The sequence below is a fragment of the Melospiza melodia genome, chromosome 1 (assembly GCF_035770615.1).
Source record: "Melospiza melodia melodia isolate bMelMel2 chromosome 1, bMelMel2.pri, whole genome shotgun sequence".
In the NCBI taxonomy this organism is placed as follows: Eukaryota; Metazoa; Chordata; class Aves; order Passeriformes; family Passerellidae; genus Melospiza; species Melospiza melodia.
Window position 1 is genome coordinate 65,481,476 of NC_086194.1, and position 20,339 is coordinate 65,501,814.

The following is a 20,339-nucleotide window of genomic DNA, read 5'->3' on the forward strand; positions in this document are numbered from 1 at the left end:
GCACAGTTTTTCCTAGCCAGACATAGTGGAAAAGCGTTTTGCTAAGATGTAGACGACAAGAGAGGCTAAAGAGTGGATGTTAGCAAATGACACCCATCTTCAAAAAAGGCAATTAAGAGGACTCGCCATAGTACAAACCAGCCAGCCTCTTTTTTATCCCCAGGAAGTTGATGAAGCAGCTCTTCCTGGAAATCCTTGCCAGGCACATGACAGATGACCAAATAATGTAGTTAGCATGATTTTTCAGGGGAATTTCATGCTGAACATCACTTTAAACTCCTCTGATGAATCAACTTGACTGGTAGATGAAGGGAATATTATCTGCCTGGGCTTCAGGGAGGTTTTTGACATACCTCTACATGGCATCACACATACATATGGAAGCAATAGTGCAAAGGGGAGGGAATCAGTGTCTTTTCAGTGATGCTGAGGGAAAAGACAAGAGGCAGTGGGCACACACTGAAATACAGGAGATTGCCTTTGAACATCAGTAAATGTTTCTTTACTGTCAGGGTGACTGAACCACGGCACAGACTGCCCAGAAAGATTGTGGAGCCTGGATCTTTGAAGACATTAAAAGTACACCCAGATAGAATCCTGGGCAAGAGGCTCTAGGTATCCTGGTTTAGGCAGGGGGGTTGGGCCTGGTTAGCCCCACCAACCCCTTCCACTCTCTTTCATTCTGTGCTAGTGAATTCTCTTCAAGATGCATTTCAAAGCACTGGCATGACAAAGTTCTGTGCAGACAGAGATCCAAATGGACATGGCATCTAAGTTCCTTAAGCAGTGTTCAAGAAGAATGTAAAACTCTGGCACAAGTGTCTCTTCCCTAACTGAATCCCTTTCATGGGAAAATTCCCAGCTCTAGAAAGATCTTCTGATACGCATGCTTAAGACTGACACTGGCTGAGCAAATTTCTCCCTATGTATATCTAAGACCAGTTAGGATCTTCACCCAAAGTGCTGTCAACATAGTCACAGAATGCCTATTGTTAAGAAGTGACAGCTTCCATCAGAATGGCAGCTATTGGTCCACAAAATGGATTAATGGATGGGAATTATCTACGTGGGTTAAAAACAAAAATAAAGAGTTGGTCTTTATTTATCAATTTCATGGCAATATTGATAAGGGAAGAAAAAGATCTAAGTCCTTGACTTTCTGGACTCGAGGAAAGATTTTAAAAATTCCTTGTAAAAATGTATGATCACAATCAGACTATTGAAACCATTTTAGTTGGGAACAAAGTTCCAAAATTGTCTAGATAGTGGCAAAGAAGCCAAGAAAATAGGAAAGAAACAAAAAGAGAGCAAAAGAGTCAGCTTCAGTGTACAAGCTCGTTCTAGAAGTAGTCTGCTGGGAAAAGGAACCCCCAGCTAAATTTCCAATGTATTCCTGCGCTTGATTCAGTAACTGGTCAATGTAAAAACCAATCCTTTTGTACAACTTCTTCCAGCAACAAAAACTCCAACAGGTTGACACTACCATCATGCCTGTTCCAGACATATTTAAAAGAGAAATGATGATTTTCTTGAAAACCTACTTACATAAAAGTTGCAAGATGGTGGAGGGATTCCCACATCCTCCTTCCTCCATCTGGCTTGAAAGTATATTTGATAAAATATGCAACAAAGCACATGATTTATAAGGGAGAGTCAAATGGATGATTTGGGAATCGATCTCTTGTTGATAGTAAACTTCATATCCACTCGGTGTGACCTTTTTAAAACAAAATGTGGAGCTGAGGCATGAATCTGCCACAACAATTGTAAAGCAAACATACACACTCCCCTTCATATGCCCCCCCCTCCACACACACCTAGGCACACACAGAGATCAGCATAGCAGATCATGAACACCTTGGAAAAGACTGAAATGCTAAATGCCTCTCTTGATGGGCAAAAGAGCTGGTGCAGTAATTCAAATGCCTGGTACAAAAATTCTGTTTAATATTTAGCTCCTATTTAAAACACAGCTTTTCATTTCATTCTATTTACAGAATATTTTCATTTCATTTGTTTCTTTAAAATTACTTAGTTCTCACCTGTTGTATGTCTAGGAATATTTTCTTCCAAAAATAGAAAAAAATAGATGATATCTTTTCAGCAGAAAACATTGGTTGATACAATTTTAAACCATCATGATATGGAAGAATTCTTCTGTCCCTCTCGAAGGTGGAAGAAGCATTTGGATCACAGATCATCTACAATGAAATACTTGACATGTTTAAGATGCTTTCAATCAATTTTGATTGTCAATTGCTTATTTGTTGTAAACAGTAATTTTTCAGTGAAGGGAAAGTGTGTGTGGTATATCTACATGATATGTTCAAAGGCAGTTCCTACTAATGGCCAGGCTGAATTCCAGTAAATAATGTCCCGAATGATATTTTGCCGCCTTCTTTGGCACTTCATGAAATCTTACCCCGATGAAGTGCTGAAACACAGAGATTTTCTCTTAGAGAGTGTCTCATGTTGTAACCTATCCCATGGATTTTATGCTGTAATTCTTATCTCTTTTAAAATTTACTATCTTCTGTACAGTTTTCATGAAACTTTCTGTTACAGTAGTGAATAGCACAGATAAATGTCATTTTGTACAACTTTGAATTTACCCCAAGAGCTGAGAGAAAACTTGATCCTATACTTCAATCCGAGTTTCTTCTATAGTCCAACTTTGTTTCTCTACCATCAAGCTTCTCCTTTGTTGCTGCTCCAAGCCCCGTCCAGGGTGACCTTGAATACTTTCAGGGATGGGACACCCACAACTTCTCTGGGCAACCTGTTCCAGTGTTCCAGCACTCCCACAGTAAAAAAGGCCTTCCTTTCATCTAATATGTGTAGGAAATCATAAATCTAGGCATAGAAGCTTGGAGTGCAAATTTGAAATTCTTTGGATTTGAAGCACATTTTATATGAATACTGACTTACAGATGACTAAAAGATGTTGATGGGCATTTGAGCTGACAAGTTTTGAAAAAGTGCACGGAAATTAAAATTGAAACCACTAAAATTAAAAACTCCTTGCCATTTTCTTTTTCCTCTCCTATTCAAAATTGCATATGTCAGATATCAGTGCTTCATGCAAACCTCTCAGATGCTCTCAGAGAAAAAGCTTTTCTTTCAGACTAAGTTGCGGTTGACGTAGAACACTAGCAGGAGTGAAAGATTTTCTGGGCATCGGGGCAGCCCGTTCTCCTTGGATTTGTGTGCAGAATGCATTTTATCCAAACTGGAAAATAGATCCCAGCTCTGTTCTATTCATCATCCTTACTTCATCAGGCCAGAAGATTCTGTGAAAAGTAGCCTGTGGACCTTGAAGACAGCGCATGTGAACCAGATGAGAGGTGATAGAGAAGTTGAGGGAGAGAAGAAAGAGCATGAGGCTGAAACCAGAAAGTATTTCTCCACGTGATCATGGAAGATTGCAGGAGCCACTTGGTACTATCAAACCAGCCCAACTTGGCACTGGTGCCACCATGGGTCTGGTCACCATCCTGCCTATTGTAGCTTTTCAGGAGCCAGCCGGTCACTCTCAGCCATAGGCCCCCAAACACAAACCTCGGCCCGTTTCCCTGGCAAACAAAAGTAAGCTGCCCCGCTTCTGCATGGCAGATTGCAGGAGCTACTTAGTACTATCAAATCAGCCCGACTTGGCACAGGTGCCACCTTGGATCTGGGAACCATCCTGTGTATCGTGGATTTTCAGGGGCCAGCCGGCCACTCTCAGCCATATGCCCCCAAAAACAAACCACGGACCTTTTCTCTGGCAAACAAAAATCAGCTGCCCCACTTCTGGATGGCAGATTGCAGGAGCCACTTGGGACTATCACACCAGCACAACATGGCACTGCTGCCACCTTGGATCTGGGAACAATCCTGCGTATCGTACATATTCAGGAACCAGCCGAACACTCCCAGCCACAGGCCCCCAAACACAAACAACGGCCCTTTTCTCTGGCAAACAAAACTCAACTGCCCCTCTTCTGGATGGCAAATTGCAGGACGCACTTGGTACTACAAAAAGAGCCCGACTTGGCAGTGGTGCCACCTTGGCTCTGGGAACCATCCTGCGTATCGAGCATTTTAAGGAGCCAGCCGGCAATTCCCAGCCGTATGCCCCAAAAAGAAACCATGGACCTTTTCTCTGGCAAAAAAAACTCAGCTGTCCCGCTTCTGGATGGCAGATTGCAGGAGTTACTTTGAACCATACAACCAGCCTTACTTGGCACTGGTGCCACCTTGGATCTGGGAACCATCCTGCCTATCGTTGATTTTCAGGGGCCAGCCGGCCACTCTCAGCCATAGGCCCCCAAACACAAACCACAGCCCTTTTCTCTAGCAAACAAAATTCAACTGCCCCGCTTCTGGATGGCAAATTGCAGGAGCCACTGGGTACTACAAAAACAGCCTGACTTGGCACTGGTGCCACCTTGCGTCTGGTTACCATGCGGCGTATCGTGCATTTTAAGGAGCCAGGTGGCCACTCCCAGCCATATGCCCCCAAACACAACCCACGGCCCTTTTCTCTGGCAAACAAAACTCAGCTGCCCCGCTTCTGGATGGCAGATTGCAGGAGACACTTGGTACTATCAAACCAGCCCGACTTGGCACTGGTGCCACCTTGGGTCTGGGAACCATCCTGCGTATTGTGGATTGTCAGGAGACAGCCAACCACTCTCGGCCACAGAGCCCAATCAAAAACAAAGGTCCGTTTCCCTGGCAAAAAAAACTCAGCTGCCCCGCTTCTGGATGGGAGATTGCAGGAGGCACTTGACACTGTCAAACGAGCCCCACTTGGCACTGGTGCCACCTTGGGTCTGGGAACCATGCTGCGTATCGTGGATTTTCAGGAGCCAGCCGGCCACTGCCAGCCACAGGCCCCCAAACACAAACCACAGCCTTTTTCTCTGGCAAACAAAACTCAGCTGCCCCGCTTCTGGATGGCAGATTGCAGGAGCCACTTGGTACTATCAAACCAGCCCGACTTGGCACTGGTGCCACCTTGGGTCTGGGAACCATCCTGCCTATCGTGGATTTTAAGGAGCCAGCCGGCTACTCCCAGCCACAGGCCCCCAACAAAAACCACGGCCCTTTTTTCTCGCAAACAAAACTTAGCTGCCTCACTTCTGGATGGCAGATTGCAGGAGCCACTTGGTGTAATCAAACCAGCCCGACTTGGCACTGGTGCCACCTTGGGTCTGGGAACCATCCTGCGTATCGTGGATTCTAAGGAGCCAGCCGGCCACTCCTAGCCACAGGCCCCCAAACAAAATCAACGGCGCTGTTCCCTGGAAAACAAAACACGCCTGCCAACTTTTTGATGGAGTTTGCAGGAGCCACTTGGTACTATCAAACCAGCCCGACTTGGCACTGGTGCCACCTTGGGTCTGGGAACCATCCTGCGTATCGTGGATTCTAAGGAGCCAGCCGGCCACTCCTAGCCACAGGCCCCCAAACAAAAACCTAGGCCTATTTCTCTGGCAAACAAAAGTAAGCTGCCCTGCTTCTGGATGGCAGATTGCAGGAGACACTTGGTACTATCAAACCAGCCCAACTTGGCACTGGTGCCACCTTGGATCTGGGAACCATGCTCTGTATCGTGGATATTCAGGGGCCAGCCGGCCACTCTCAGCCATATGTCCCCAAACAGAAACCTCGGCCCGTTTCTCTGGCAAACAAAACTCAACTGCCCCTCTTCTGGATGGCAAATTGCAGGATGAACTTGATACTAAAACCGCAGGCCGACTTGGTAGTGGTGACACCTTGGGCCTGGGAACCATCATGCGTATCGAGCATTTTAAGGAGCCAGCCGGCCACTCCCAGCAATATGCCCCCAAAAACAATCCACGGAATTTTCCTCTGGCAAACAAAAATCAGCTGCCTCGCTTCTGGATGGCAGATTGCAGGAGCCACTTTGCACCATCAAACCAGCCCGACTTGGCACTGGTGCCACATTGCATCTGGGAACCATGCTGCCTAGCGTGGATTTTCAGGAGCCAGCCGGCCACTCTCAGCTATATGCCCCCAAACAAAACCCACGGCCCGTTTCCCTGGCAAACAAAATTAAGCTGCCCCGCTTCTGGATGGCAGATTGCAGGACGCACTTGGTAGTATCAAACCAGCAAAACTTGGCACTGGTGCCACCTTGGGTCTGGGAACCATCCTGCGTATCGTGGGTTCAAAGGAGCCAGCCGGTCACTCCCAGCCACAGGCCCCCAAATACAAACAATGTCGCTTTTCCCTGGAAAACAAAACTCGCCTGCCAACTTTTTGATGGCAGATTGCAGGAGCCACTTGGTACTATCAAACCAGCCCAACTTGGCACTGGTGCCACCATGGGTCTGGTAACCATCCTGCCTATCGTAGCTTTCCAGGAGCCAGCCGGTCACTCCCAGCCATAGGTCCCCAGTCACAAACCTCGGCCCGTTTCCCTTGCAAACAAAAGTAAGCTACCCCGCTTCTGGATGGCAGATTGCAGGAGCCACTTGGTACTATCAAACCAGCCCAACTTGGCACTGGTGCCACCTTGGGTCTGGGAACCATGCTGCGTAACACAGATTCTAAGGCGCCAGTCGGCCACTACGAGCCACAAGCCCCCAAACACAAACAACGGCGCTATTCTCTGGCAAACAAAACTCAACTGCCCCTCTTCTGGATGGCAAATTGCAGGACGCACTTGGTACTATAAAAACAGCCCGACTTGGCACTGGTGCCCCCTTGGGTCTGGGAACCATCCTGCGTATCGATCTTTTTAATGAGACAGCCGGCCACTCCCAGTCATATGCCCCCAAACACAACCCACGGCCCTTTTCTCTGGCAAACAAAACTCAACTGCACCGCTTCTGGATGGCAGATTGCAGGAGCCACTTGGTACTATCAAACCAGCCCGACTTGGCACTGGTGCCACCTTGGGTCTGGGAACCATCCTGCGTATTGTAGGTTGTCAGGAGCCAGCCGAACACTCTCGGCCACAGACCCCAATTAAAAACAACGGCCCGTTTCACAGGCAAACAAAACTCAGCTGCCCCGCTTCTGGATGGGAGATTGCAGGAGCCACTGGGTACTATAAAACCAGCCCTACTTGGCACTGATGCCACCTTGGGTCTGGGAACCAAGCTGCGTATCATGGATTTTCAGGAGCCAGCCGGCCACTGCCAGCCACAGGCCCCGAAACACAAACAACAGCCTTTTTGTCTGGCAAACAAAATTCAGCTGCCCCGCTTCTGGATGGCAGATTGCAGGAACCACTTGGTACTAACAAACCAGCCCGACTTGGCACTGGTGCCACCTTGGGTCTGGGAACCATCCTGCGTATCGTGGATTCTAAGGAGCCAGCTGGCCACTCCCAGCCACAGGCCCCAAAACACACACAACGGCGCTTTTCCCTGGAAAACAAAACTCGCCTGCCAACATTTTGATGGCAGATTGCAGGAGCCACTTGGTACTATCAAACCAGCCCAACTTGGCACTGGTGCCACCATGGGTCTGGTCACCATCCTGCCTATCGTAGCTTTTCAGGAGCCAGCCGGTCACTCCCAGCCATAGGCCCCCAGACACAAACCTCGGCCTGTTTCCCTGGCACACAAAAGTAAGCTACCGCACTTCTGGATGGCAGATTGCAGGAGCCACTTTGCACCATCAAACCAGCCCGACTTGGCACTGGTGCCACCTCTGGTCTGGGAACCATGCTGCGTATCGTGGATTCTAAGGAGCCAGCCGGTCACTCCCAGCCATAGGCCCCCAGAAAAAAACCTCGGTCCGTTTCCCTGGCAAACAAAAGTAAGCTTCCCCGCTTCTGGATGGCAGATTGCAGGAGCCACTTGGTGCTATCAAACCAGCCCGACTTGGCACTAGTGCCACCTTGGGTCTGGGAACCATCCTGCGTATCGTGTGTTCTAAGGAGCCAGCCGGCCACTCCCACCCACAGTCCCCCAAACACAAACAACGGCGCTTTTCCCTGGAAAACAAAACTCGCCTGCCAACTTTTTGATGGCAGATTGCAGGAGCCACTTGGTACTATCAAACCAGCCCAACTTGGCACTGGTGCCACCATGGGTCTGGTCACCATCCTGCCTATCGTAGCTTTTCAGGAGCCAGCCGGTCACTCCTAGCCCTAGGCCCCCAGTCATAAACCTCGGCCCGTTTCCCTGGCACACAAAGGTAAGCTACCCCGCTTCAGGATGGCAGATTGCAGGAACCACTTGGCACCATCAAACCAGCCCGACGTGGCACTGGTGCCACCTTGGGTCTGGGAACCATCCTGCGTATCGTGTGTTCTAAGGAGCCAGCCGGCCACTCCCACCCACAGTCCCCCAAACACAAACAACGGCGCTTTTCCCTGGAAAACAAAACTCGCCTGCCAACTTTTTGATGGCAGATTGCAGGAGCCACTTGGTACTATCAAACCAGCCCAACTTGGCACTGGTGCCACCATGGGTCTGGTCACCATCCTGCCTATCGTAGCTTTTCAGGAGCCAGGCGGTCACTCCCAGCCATAGGCCCCCAGACACAAACCTCGGCCCGTTTCCCTGGCAAACAAAAGTAAGCTGCCCCGCTTCTGCATGGCAGATTGCAGGTGCTATTTAGTACTATCAAACCAGCCCGACCTGGCACTGGTGCCACCTCAGGTCTGGGAACCATCCTGCCCATCGTGGATTTTCAGGGGCCAGACGGCCACTATCAGCCATATGCCCCCAAAAACAAACCACGGCCCTTTTCTCTGGTAAACAAAACTCAACTGCCCCTCTTCTGGATGGCAAATTTTAGGACGCACTTTGTACTACGAAAACCGCCCGACTTGGCACTGGTGCCACCTTGGGTCAGGGAACCATCCTGCCTATCGTAGCTTTTAAAGGAGCCAGCCGGTCACTCCCAGCCATAGGCCCCAGAAAAAAACCTCGGTCCGTTTCCCTGGCAAACAAAAGTAAGCTTCCCCGCTTCTGGATGGCAGATTGCAGGAGCCACTTGGTGCTATCAAACCAGCCCGACTTGGCACTAGTGCCACCTTGGGTCTGGGAACCATCCTGCGTATCGTGTGTTCTAAGGAGCCAGCCGGCCACTCCCAGCCACAGTCCCCCAAACACAAACAACGGCGCTTTTCCCTGGAAAACAAAACTCGCCTGCCAACTTTTTGATGGCAGATTGCAGGAGCCACTTGGTACTATCAAACCAGCCCAACTTGGCACTGGTGCCACCATGGGTCTGGTCACCATCCTGCCTATCGTAGCTTTTCAGGAGCCAGCCGGTCACTCCTAGCCCTAGGCCCCCAGTCATAAACCTCGGCCCGTTTCCCTGGCAAACAAAATTAAGCTACCCCGCTTCAGGATGGCAGATTGCAGGAACCACTTGGCACCATCAAACCAGCCCGACGTGGCACTGGTGCCACCTTGGGTCTGGGAACCATCCTGCGTATCGTGTGTTCTAAGGAGCCAGCCGGCCACTCCCACCCACAGTCCCCCAAACACAAACAACGGCGCTTTTCCCTGGAAAACAAAACTCGCCTGCCAACTTTTTGATGGCAGATTGCAGGAGCCACTTGTTACTATCAAACCAGCCCAACTTGGCACTGGTGCCACCATGGGTCTGGTCACCATCCTGCCTATCGTAGCTTTTCAGGAGCCAGGCGGTCACTCCCAGCCATAGGCCCCCAGACACAAACCTCGGCCCGTTTCCCTGGCAAACAAAAGTAAGCTGCCCCACTTCTTTATGGCAGATTGCAGGTGCTATTTAGTACTATCAAACCAGCCCGACCTGGCACTGGTGCCACCTCAGGTCTGGGAACCATCCTGCCCATCGTGGATTTTCAGGGGCCAGACGGCCACTATCAGCCATATGCCCCCAAAAACAAACCACGGCCCTTTTCTCTGGTAAACAAAACTCAACTGCCCCTCTTCTGGATGGCAAATTTTAGGACGCACTTTGTACTACGAAAACCGCCCGACTTGGCACTGGTGCCACCTTGGGTCAGGGAACCATCCTGCCTATCGTAGCTTTTTAAGGAGCCAGCAGGCCACGTCCAGCCATATACCCCCAAAAAGAAACCACGGACCATTTCTCTTGGAAACAAAAATCCGCTGCCCCGCGTCAGGATGGCAGATTGCAGGAGCCACTTTGCACCATCAAACCACCCCGACTTGGCACTGGTGCCATCTTGGATCTGGGAACCATCCTGCCTATCGTAGCTTTTCAGGAGCCAGCCGGTTACTCCCAACCATAGGCCCCCAGACAGAAAGCTCTGCCCGTTTCCCTGGCAAACAAAAGTAAGCTAGCCCGCTTCTGGATGGCAGATTGCAGGAGCCACTTGGTACTATCAAACCAGCCCAACTTGACACTGGTGCCACTTTGGGTCTGGGAACCATGCTGCGTAACGTAGATTCTAAGGCGCCAGGCGGCCACTCCCAGCCACAGGCCCCCAAACACAAACAACGGCGCTTTTCCCTGGAAAACAAAACTCGCCTGCAAGCTTTTTGATGGCAGATTGCAGGAGCCACTTGGTACTATCAAACCAGCCCAACTTGGCACTGGTGCCACCATGGGTCTGGTCACCATCCTGCCTATCGTAGCTTTTCAGGAGCCAGCCGGTCACTCCCAGCCATAGGCCCCCAGACACAAACTACGGCCCGTTTCCCTGGCAAACAAAACTAAGTTATCCCGCATGTGGATGGCAGATTGCAGGAGCCACTTTGCACCATCAAACCAGCAAAACTTGGCACTGGTGCCACCTCTGGTCTGGGAACCATCCTCCGTATCGTGGATTCTAAGGAGCCAGCCGGCCACTCCCAGCCACAGGCCCCCAAACAAAAACAACGGCGCTTTTCCCTGGATAACAAACTCGCCTGCCAACTTTTTGATGGCAGATTGCAGGAGTCACTTGGTACTATCAAACCAGCCCAACTTGGCACTGGTGCCACCATGGGTCTGGTCACCATCCTGCCTATCGTAGCTTTTCAGGAGCCAGCCGGTCACTCCCAGCCATAGGCCCCCAGACACAAAGCTCGGCCCGTTTCCCTGGCAAACAAAATTAAGCTACCCCGCTTCTGGATGGCAGATTGCAGGAGTCACTTTGCACCATCAAACTAGCCCGACTTGGCACTGGTGCAACGTCTGGTCTGGGAACCATCCTGCGTATCGTGGATTCTAAGGAGCCAGCCGGCCACTCCCAGCCACAGGCCCCCAAACAAAAACAACGGCGCTTTTCCCTGGAAAACAAAACTCGCCTGCCAACTTTTTGATGGCAGATTACAGGAGCCACTTGGTACTATCAAACCAGCCCAACTTGGCACTGGTGCCACCATGGGTCTGGTCACCATCCTGCCTATCGTAGATTTTCAGGAGCCTGCCGGTCACTCCCAGCCATAGGCCCCCAGACACAAACCTCGGCCCGTTTCCCTAGCAAACAAAAGTAAGCTGCCCCGCTTCTGGATGGCAGATTGCAGGACGCACTTGGTAGTATCAAACCAGACCGACTTGTCACTGGTGCCACCTCTGGTCTGGGAACCATCCTGCGTATCGTTGATTCTAATTAGCCAGCCGGCCACTCCCATCCACAGGCCCCCAAACACAAACAAGGGCGCTTTTCCCTGGAAAACAAAACTCACCTGCCAAATTTTTGATGGCAGATTGCAGGAGCCACTTGGTACTATCAAATCAGCCCAACTTGGCACTGGTGCCACCATGGGTCTGGTCACCATCCTGCCTATCGTAGCTTTTCAGGAGCCAGCCGGTCACCCCCAGCCACAGGCCCCGAGACAAAAACCTCGGCCCGTTTCCCTGGCAAAAAAAAGTAAGCTACCCCGCTTCTGGATGGCAGATTGCAGGACGCACTTGGTAGTATCAAACCAGCCCAACTTGGCACTGGTGCCACCTCACGTCTGGGAACCATCCTGCGTATCGTGGATTCTAAGCAGCCAGCCGGCCACTCCGATCCACAGGCACCCAAACACAAACAACGGCGCTTTTCCCTGGAAAACAAAACTCGCCTGCCAACTTTTTGATGGCGGATTGCAGGAGCCACTTGGTACTATCAAACCAGCCCAACTTGGCACTGGTGCCACCATGGATATGGTCACCATCCTGCCTATCGTAGCTTTTCAGGACCTAGCAGGTCACTCCCAGCAATAGGCGCCCAGACACAAAGCTCGGCCCGTTTCCCTGGCAAACAATAGTAAGCTGCCCCGCTTCTGGATGGCAGATTGCAGGAACCACTTGGTACTATAAAACCAGCCCGACTTGTCACTGGTGCCACGTCAGGTCTGGGAACCATCCTGCGTATCGTGGATTCTAAGGAGCCAGCCGGCCACTCCCTGCCACAGGCACCCAAACACAAACAACGGCGCTTTTCCCTGGAAAACAAAACTCGCCTGCCAAATTTTGAGGGCAGATTGCAGGAGCCACTTGGTACTATCAAACCAGCCCAACTTGGCACTGGTGCCACCATGGGTCTGGTCACCATCCTGCCTATCGTAGCTTTTCAGGAGCCAGCCGGTCACTCCCAGCCATAGGCCCCCAGACACAAACCTCGGCCCGTTTCCCTGGCAAACAAAAGTAAGCTACCCCGCTTCTGGATGGCAGATTGCAGGACGCACTTGGTAGTATCAAACCAGCCCGACTTGTCACTGGTGTCACCTCTGGTCTGGGAACCATCCTGCGTATCGTGGATTCTAAGCAGCCAGCCGGCCACTCCCAGCCACAGGCCCCCAAACACAAACAACGGCGCTTTTCCCTGGAAAACAAAACTCACCTGCCAAATTTTTGATGGCAGATTGCAGGAGCCACTTGGTACTATCAAACGAGCCCAACTTGGCACTGGTGCCACCATGGGTCTGGTCACCATCCTGCCTATCGTAGCTTTTCAGGAGCCAGCCGGTCACCCCCAGCCATATACCCCGAGACAAAAAGCTCGGCCCGTTTCCCTGGCAAAAAAAAGTAAGCTACCCCGCTTCTGGATGGCAGATTGCAGGACGCACTTGGGAGTATCAAACCAGCCCAACTTGGCACTGGTGCCACCTTGGGTCTGGGAACCATCCTGCGTATCGTGGATTCTAAGGAGCCAGCCGGCCACTCCCTGCCACAGGCCCTCAAACACAAACAACGGCGCTTTTCCCTGGAAAACAAAACTCGCCTGCCAACTTTTTGATGGCGGATTGCAGGAGCCACTTGGTACTATCAAACCAGCCCAACTTGGCACTGGTGCCACCATGGATGTGATCACCATCCTGCCTATCGTAGCTTTTCAGTACCTAGCAGGTCACTCCCAGCCATAGGCCCCCAGACACAAAGCTCGGCCCGTTTCCCTGGCAAACAAAATTAAGCTGCCCCGCTTCTGGATGGCATATTGCACGAACCACTTGGTACTATAAAACCAGCCCGACTTGGCACTGGTGCCACCTCTGGTCTGGGAACCATCCTGCGTATCGTGGATTCTAAGGAGCCAGCTGGTAACTCCCAGCCACAGGCCCCCAAACACAAATAACAGCGCTTTTCCCTGGAAAACAAAACTCGCCTGCCAACATTTTGATGGCAGATTGCAGGAGCCACTTGGTACTATCAAATCAGCCCAACTTGGCACTGCTGCCACCTTGGGTCTGGTCACCATCCTGCCTATCGTAGCTTTTCAGGAGCCACATGGTCACTCCCAGCCATAGGCCCCCAGAGAAAAACCTCGGCCCTTTTCCCTGGCAAAGAAAAGTAAGCTACCCCGCTTCTGGATGGCAGATTGCAGGAGCCACTTTGCACCATCAAACTGGCCCGACTTGTCACTGGTGCCACCTCAAGTCTGGGAACCATCCTGCGTATCGTGGATTCCAATTAGCAAGCTGGCCACTCCCACCCAAAGCCCACAAACACAAACAACGGCGCTTTTCCCTGGAAAACAAAAGTCGCCTGCCAAATTTTTGATGGAAGATTGCAGGAGCCACTTGGTACTATCAAACCAGCCCAACTTGGCACTGGTGCCACCATGGGTCTGGTCACCATCCTGCCTATCGTAGCTTTTCAGGACCTAGACGGTCACTCCCAGCCATAGGCCCCGTGACACAAAGCTCAGCCCGTTTCCCTGACAAAAAAAAGTAAGCTGTCCCGCTTCTGGATGGCAGATTGCAGGACGCACTTGGTAGTATCAAACCAGCCCGACTTGGCACTGGCGCCACCTCACGTCAGGGAACCATCCTGCGTGTCGTGGATTCTAAGCAGCTAGCCGGCCACTCCCAGCCACAGGCCCCCAAACACAAACAACGGCGCTTTTCCCTGGAAAACAAAACTCGCCTGCCAACTTTTTGATGGCAGATTGCAGGAGCCACTTGGTACTATCAAACCAGCCCAACTTGGCACTGGTGCCACCATGGGTCTGGTCACCATCGGGCCTATCGTAGCTTTTCAGGAGCCAGCCGGTCACTCCCAGCCATAGGCCCCCAGACACAAACCTCGGCCCGTTTCCCTGGCAAACAAAAGTAAGCTGCCCCGCTTCTGGATGGCAGATTGCAGGAGCCACTTTGCACCATCAAACTAGCCCGACTTGGCACTGGTGCCACCTCAGGTCTGGGAACCATCCTGCGTATCGTGGATTCTAATTAGCCATCCGGCCACTCCCAACCACAGGCCCCCAAACACAAACAACGGCGCTTTTCCCTGGAAAACAAAAGTCGGCTGCAAAATTTTGATGGCAGATTGCCGGAGCCACTTGGTACTATCAAACCAGCCCAACTTGACACTGGTGCCACCATGGGTCTGGTCACCATCCTGCCTATCGTAGCTTTTCAGGAGCCAGCCGGTCACTCCCAGCCATAGGCCCCCAGACACAAAGCTCGGCCCGATTCCCTGGCAAACAAAAGTAAGTTATCCCGCTTCTGGATGGCAGATTGCAGGAGCCACTTTTCACCATCAAACCAGCCAGACTTGGCACTGGTGCCACCTCTGGTCTGGGAACCATCCTGCGTATCATGGATTCTAAGGAGCCAGCCGGCCACTCCCAGCCACAGGCCCCCAAACACAAACAACGGCGCTTTTCCCTGGATAACAAACTCGCCTGCCAACTTTTTGATGGCAGATTGCAGGAGCCACTTGGTACTATCAAACCAGCCCAACTTGGCACTGGTGCCACCATGGGTCTGGTCACCATCCTGCCTATCGTAGCTTTTCAGGAGGCAGCCGGTCACTCCCAGCCATAGGCCCCGAGACACAAACCTCGGCCCGTTTCCCTGGTAAACAAAAGTAAGCTACCCCGCTTCTGGATGGCAGATTGCAGGACGCACTTGGTACTATCAAACCAGCCCAACTTGGCACTGGTGCCACCTCAGGTCTGGGAACCATCCTGCGTATCGTGGATTCTAAGGAGCCAGCCGGCCACTCCCAGCCATAGGCCCCCAAACAAAAACAACGGCACTTTTCCCTGGAAAACAAAACTTGCCTGCCAACTTTTTGATGGCAGATTGCAGGAGCCACTTGGTACTATCAAACCAGCCCAACTTGGCACTGGTGCCACCTCTGGTCTGGGAACCATGCTGAGTATCGTGGATTCTAAGGAGCCAGCCGGCCACTCCCAGCCACAGGCCCCCAAACACAAACAACGGCGCTTTTCCCTGGAAAACAAAACTCGCCTGCCAAGTTTTTGATGGCAGATTGCAGGAGCCACTTGGTACTATCAAACCAGCCCAACTTGGCACTGGTGCCGTCATGGGTCTGGTCACCATCCTGCCTATCGTAGCTTTTCACGAGCCAGCCGGTCACTTCCAGGCTTAGGCCCCCAGACACAAACCTCGGCCCGTTTCCCTGGCAAACAAAAGTAAGCTGCCCCGCTTCTGGATGGCAGATTGCAGGAACCACTTGGTACTATCAAACCAGCCCAACTTGGCACTGATGCCACCTCAGGTCTGGGAACCATGCTGCGTATCATGGATTTTCAGAAGCCAGCCGGGCACTGCCAGCCACAGGCCCCGAAACACAAACAACAGCCTTTTTCTCTGGCAAACAAAATTCAGCTGCCCCGCTTCTGGATGGCAGATTGCAGGAACCACTTGGTACTAACAAACCAGCCCGACTTGGCACTGGTGCCACCTCAGGTCTGGGAACCATCCGGCGTATCGTGGATTCCAATTAGCAAGCTGGCCACTCCCAGCCACAGGCCCCAAAACACACACAACGGTGCTTTTCCCTGGAAAACAAAACTCGCCTGCCAAACTTTTGATGGCAGATTGCAGGAGCCACTTGGTATTATCAAACCAGCCCAACTTGGCACTGGTGCCACCATGGGTCTGGTCACCATCCTGCCTATCGTAGCTTTTCAGGAGCCAGCCAGCCACCCCCAGCCAGAGGCCCCCAGACAAATATTTCGGCCCGTTTCCCTGGCAAACAAAAGTAAGCTGCCCCGCTTCTGGATGGCAGATTGCAGGAGCCACTTTGCACCATCAAACCAGCCCAACTTGGCACTGGTGCCAACTCAGGTCTGGGAACCATCCTGCGTAACGTGGATTCTAAGCAGCCACCCGGCCTCTCTGAGCCACAGGCCCCCAAACACAAACAACGGCGCTTTTCCCTGGAAAACAAAACTCGCCTGCCAACTTTTTGATGGCAGATTGCAGGAGCCACTTGGTACTATCAAACCAGCCCAACTTGGCACTGGTGCCACCTCTGGTCTGGGAACCATCCTGCCTATCGTAGCTTTTCAGGAGCCAGCCGGTCACTCCCAGCCATAGACCCCCAGACACAAACCTCGGCCCGTTTCCCTGGAAAACAAAAGTAAGTTACCCCGATTCTGGATGGCAGATTGCAGGAGCCACTTGGTACTATCAAATCAGCCCAACTTGGCACTGGTGCCACCATGGGACTGGTAAACATCCTGCCTATCGTAGCTTTTCAGGAGCCAGCCGGTCACTCCCTGCCATAGGCCTCCGGACACAAACCTCTGCCCGTTTCCCTGGCAAACAAAAGTAAGCTGCCCCGCTTTTGGATGGCAGATTGCAGGATGCACTTGGTACTTACAAACCAGCCCGACTTGGCCCTGGTGCCACCTTGGCTCTGGGAACCATGCTGGGTAACGTAGATTCTACGAGGACAGGCGGCCACTCCCAGCCACAGGCCTCTAAATAAAAACAACGGCGCTTTTCCCTGGAAAACAAAACTCGCCTGCCAACTTCTTGATGGCAGATTGCAGGAGCCACTTGGTACTATCAAACCAGCCCAACTTGGCACTGGTGCCACCATGGGTCTGGTCACCATCCTGCCTATCGTAGCTTTTCAGGAGCCAGCCGCTCACTCCCAGCCATAGGCCCCCAGACAAATACCTCGGCACGTTTCCCTGGCAAACAAAAGTAGGCTGCCCCGCTTCTGGATGGCAAATTGCAGGACGCACTTGGTACTACGAAAACAGCCCGACTTGGCACTGATGCCACCTTGGGTCAGGGAACAATCCTGCGTATAGAGCTTTTTAAGGAGCCAGCCGGCCACGTCCAGTTATATACCCCCAAAAAAAAACCACGGAACTTTTCTCCAGCAAACAAAAATCCGCTGCCCCGCGTCTGGATGGCAGATTGCAGGAGCTATTTAGTATTATCAAACCAGCCCGACTTGGCACTGGTGGCACCATGAGTCTGGTAACCATCCTGCCTATCGTAGCTTTTCAGTAGTCAGCCGGTCACTCCCAGCCATAGGCCCCCAGACAAATACCTCGGCCCGTTTCCCTGGGAAAAAAAAGTAAGCTGTCCCGCTTCTGGATGGCAGATTGCAGGAGCCACTTGGTACTATCAAACCAGCCCAACTTGTTCCCAGACCCAAGGTGGCACCAGTGCCAAGTGGGGCTGGTTTGATGGTGCAACGTGGCTCCTGCAATCTGCCATCCAAAAGCGGGGCAGCTTACTTTTGTTTGCCAGGGAAACGGGCCGAGGTTTGTGTCTGGGGGTCTATGGCTGGGAGTGACCGGCTGGCTCCTGAAAAGCTACGATAGGCAGGATGGTTCCCAGACAAGAGGTGCCACCAGTGCCAAGTTGGGCTGGTTTGATAGTACCAAGTGGCTCCTGCAATCTGCCATCAAAAAGTTGGCAGGCGAGTTTTGTTTTCCAGGGACAAGCGCCGTAGTTTTTGTTTGGGGGCCTGTGGCTCAGAGTGGCCGGGTGGCTTCTTAGAATCCACGATACGCAGGATGGTTCCTAGACCCAAGGTGGCACCAGTGCCAAGTCGGGCTGGTTTGACACAACCAAGTGGCTCCTGCAATCTGCCATCCAGAATCGGGGCAGCTTAATTTTGTTTGCCAGGGAAACGGTCCGAGGTTTGTGTCTGGGAGCCTATGGCTGGGAGTGACCGGCTGGCTCCTGAAATGCTACAATAGGCAGGATGGTTCCCAGACCCATAGTGGCACCAGTGCCAAGTTGGGAGGATTTGATAGTACCAAGTGGCTCCTGCAATCTGCCATCAAAAAGTTGGCAGGCGAATTTTGTTTTCCAGGGAAAAGCGCCGTTGTTTGTGTTTGGGGGCCTGTGGCTGGGAGTGGCCGGCTGGCTCCTTAGAATCCACGATATGCAGGATTGTTCCCAGACCCAAGGTGGCACCAGTGCCAAGTCGGGCTGGTTTGATGGTGCAAAGTGGCTCCGGCAATCTGCCATCCAGACGCGGGGCAGCGGATTTTTGTTTCCAAGAGAAATGGTCCGTGGTTTGTTTTTGGGGGTTTATGGCTGGGCGTGGCCGGCTGGCTCCTTAAAAAGCTCGATATGCAGGATGGTTCCCTGACACAAGGTGGCACCAGTGCCACGTCGGGCGGTTTTCGTAGTACAAAGTGCGTCCTAAAATTTGCCATCCAGAAGAGGGGCAGTTGAGTTTTGTTTGCCAGAGAAAAGGGCCGTGGTTTGTTTTTGGGGGCATATGGCTGAGAGTGGCCCGCTGGCTCCTGAAAAGCTACGATAGGCAGGATGTTTACCAGACCCATGGTGGCACCAGTGCCAAGTTGGGCTGATTTGATAGTACCAAGTGGCTCCTGCAATCTGCCATCCAGAATCGGAGTAGCTTACTTTTGTTTTCCAGGGAAACGGGCCGAGGTTTGTGTCTGGGGGTCTATGGTTGGGAGTGGCCGGCTGGCACCTTAGAAACCACGATACGCAGCATGGTTCCCAGACAAGAGGTGACACCAGTGCCAAGTTGGGCTGGTTTGATACTACCAAGTGGCTGCTGCAATCTGCCATCCAGAAGCGGGGCAGCTTACTTTTGTTTGCCAGGGAAACGGGCCGAGGTTTGTGTCTCGGGGCCTATGGCAGGGAGTGACCGGCTGGCTCCTGAAAAGCTACGATAGGCAGGATGGTGACCAGACCCATGGTGGCACCAGTGCCAAGTTGGGCTGGTTTGATTGTAACAAGTGGTTCCTGCAATCTGCCATCAAAATGTTGGCAGGCGAGTTTTGTTTTCCAGGGAAAAGCGCCGTTGTTTTTGTTTGGGGGCCTGTGGCTGGGAGTGGCCGGCTGGATGCTTAGAATCCACGATACGCAGGATGGTTCCCAGACCAGAGGTCGCACCAGTGCCAAGTCGGGCTGGTTTGATACTACCTAGTGGATCCTGCAATCTGCCATCCAGAAGCGGGACAGCTTACTTTTTTTTGTCAGGGAAACTGGCTGAGCTTTGTGTCACGGGGCCTATTGCTGGGAGTGACCGTCTAGATCCTTAAAAGCTACGATAGGCAGGATGGTGACCAGACCCATGGTGGCACCAGTGCCAAGTTGGGCTGGTTTGATAGTACCAAGTGGCTCCTGCAATCTGCCATCAAAAAGTTGGCAGGCGAGTTTGTTATCCAGGGAAAAGCGCCGTTGTTTGTGTTTGGGGGCCTGTGGCTGGGAGTGGCCGGCTGGCTCCTTAGAATCCACGATCGGGAGGATGGTTCCCAGACCTGAGGTGGCACCAGTGCCAAGTCGGGCTAGTTTGATGGTGCAAAGTGGCTCCTGCAATCTGCCATCCAGAAGCGGGGCAGCTTACTTTTGTTTGCCAGGGAAACGGGCCGAGGTTTGTGTCTGGGGGCCTATGGCTGGGAGTGACCGGCTGGCTCCTGAAAAGCTACGATAGGCAGGATGGTGACCAGACCCATGGTGGCACCAGTGCCAAGTTGGGCTGGTTTGATAGTACCAAGTGGCTCCTGCAATCTGCCATCAAAAAGTTGGCAGGCGAGTTTTGTTTTCCAGGGAAAAGCGCCGTTGTTTTTGTTTGGGGGCCTGTGGCTGGGAGTGGCCGGCTGGCTCCTTAGAATCCACGATACGCAGGATGGTTCCCAGACCAGAGGTGGCACCAGTGCCAAGTCGGGCTAGTTTGATGGTGCAAAGTGGCTCCTGCAATCTGCCATCCAGAAGCGGGGCAGCTTACTTTTGTTTGCCAGG